The following is a 2,601-nucleotide window of genomic DNA, read 5'->3' on the forward strand; positions in this document are numbered from 1 at the left end:
CTTGTGTCCTTCTATATACTCCCACTCCTCCATGGAGAAATAGACAGTGACATCCTGACACCTTATAGGAACCTGACAACACAATGACACCGTCATCACCCAGACCCCTCCAGTGCTGTTACTGGAGAATTTCCCAGCATTCCCAGCAGTGTCACCTCTCCAGTCAGCAGCTCCATCATCTTGTGGGTGAGTTCTAGGATCTTCTGCTCATGTATCAGGGGGTGAGGGGAAGGCTCTGTGATGGGGTGAGGGGTCCTGCTCCGCCCTCCTGACTCCTGGAGATGGATGATGGGAGTCACACAGTCCCCCGATGTCTTCTTCACTATTGTGTACTCCTGTGGATGGAGAGAGACACTTAGGGAATAAACCCTTCAGGGGCCATGTGCTCACCTCCGGCCTCTTCTTCCTGGGTACAACGTGCCTACTTACCTTCTCATGGCTCCTACAACATGACTATTGGTCACTGGTCACATGATTCATCACTCACCATACTGGGGGCTGATCTTCAGGTTCTCCATCACTTGGAAGGTCTGGAGGCCGTTCTCCAGGACCCTGGACTCTTCCTATCACTTCCTATGATGGATTCTCCTTCCCGATGTCTGACTTGTTACAGAATACAATAAAGAGGAGAGAAATCTAGAAAAGTTTACCTCTCTGCTCAGCAGGGAGATGATCTCCAAGGTGAGGTCTAATATTCTTCTGCTGATCTCCTTCCTGTCCATCCTTGGTGGTCATTCAGGAGAAGAGGAGAGAACTGGAGGAGCTGGAGGCTTCTAGTACTGCAGGCGCCTTTATGAGAAGAGAGGAAATCATCCAGGGGACAAGACCAGATGTCACCTCCAGAACCGCACTTCCTGAGCCTGGAGGGGCCACGCTTCTCAGAGCCCCCACCACATGGATTCCAGGGGCCCCAACATGGAGATTTCTGGTGTCTCCACAGGAGATAAATGTCTGATAGATGCAGGTCCCACCTCTGGGCTGTGCTCAGCTGTGTCCAGAACTCCTAGAGAAGAGACTGGAGAGAGCTGAGCTCAGGCCGGGCCCCTGCTCCATTCATTCGCCTCCTGGAGGCAGGGGCCCCTCACCAGGACAGTCAGGGGCCAGTGAATGATGACAACCCCCATTATCCCCACTACTCCTCCCCCCATCATACTAAGCTGAGGAGCGGAGAAGGATTCCTTGTGTGTAATGGAGGAGAATCTCCAGAGGTGACATGTCTGAGCTCTCCACCACACTGTCTCCTCACAGCTCATCTTACCTGCAGGCTGGAGGAATGGCTGATACCAGAGAGAACAAGAGCCCTGACTACCGACCAGGACCTGCCCAGTATCTGCTGCACTGCCAGAGCTGAAGGACCTGCGGTGACGTCACCGTCATGTGATCCGTGCAGGGGGCGGGGCTGAGCATTGAAGAGAATAATAGGTGGTGAAGGACCTGGGGAGATGTCACCGTCATGTGATCAGTGCAGGCCAGACTCCTACCCTGCATTGGTCAAATGACTATGATGTCACTATAGGTCCTTTACTACCTTGTCTAACCATTGTTGAGCCCCGCCCCACACTGATCACATGACAGTGACATCTCCCCAGGTCCTTCACCACATTCACTCCTGAGCTCCGCCCCCTGCACTGGTCACATGACGGTGACGTCACCGCAGGTCCTTCACCACTACTTCTCCTCACCATTGATTAGCCCCGCCCACTGCACTGATCACATGACGGTGATGTCACCCCAGGTCCTTCACAACCTCCTTTCCTGAGCTCCGCCCCCTGCACTGATCACATGACGATGACGTCACCCCAGGTCCTTCAGCTCTTGCAGTGCAGCAGATACTGGGCAGGTCCTGGTCGGTAGTCAGGGCTCTTGTTCTCTCTGGTATCAGCCATTCCTCCAGCCTGCAGGTAAGATGAGCTGTGAGGAGACAGTGTGGTGGAGAGCTCAGACATGTCACCTCTTGAGATTCTCCTCCATTACACACAAGGAATCCTTCTCCACTCCTCAGCTTAGTATGATGGGGGAGGAGTAGTGGGGATAGTGGGGGTTGTCATCATTCTGTGCTGGATGAGAGAATCTGCTTCCTGTAACTTAGGTTTTCACTGCCAGGAGCTTAGATACACCCGGAGCTCAGGGTTTTCCCCTCAGTGCAGCTTTATGAGGGTCTGAGTTTTGGGGATGAGTTGTACTTTTTCTCGGCCTCATTATCGGGGACATGGGACTCACTGATTAACCTTTTATTCCTGTTTTTTTTGGAGGCATCATGAAGAAAACCAGCAATACGAGCCTTCTCCTGAATGAGCCACCAAGGATGGACAGGAAGGAGATCAGCAGAAGAATATTAGACCTCACCTTGGAGATCATCTCCCTGCTGAGCGGAGAGGTAAACTTTTCTAGATTTCTCTCCTCTTTATTGTATTCTGTAACAAGTCAGACATCGGGAAGGAGAATCCATCATAGGAAGTGATAGGAAGAGTCCAGGGTCCTGGAGAACGGCCTCCAGACCTTCCAAGTGATGGAGAACCTGAAGATCAGACCCCAGTATGGTGAGTGATGTGTCATGTGACCAGTGACCAATAGTCATGTTGTAGGAGCCATGAGAAGGTA

The sequence above is a fragment of the Bufo bufo genome, chromosome 2 (genome assembly GCF_905171765.1).
Source record: "Bufo bufo chromosome 2, aBufBuf1.1, whole genome shotgun sequence".
Classification (NCBI taxonomy): Eukaryota; Metazoa; Chordata; class Amphibia; order Anura; family Bufonidae; genus Bufo; species Bufo bufo.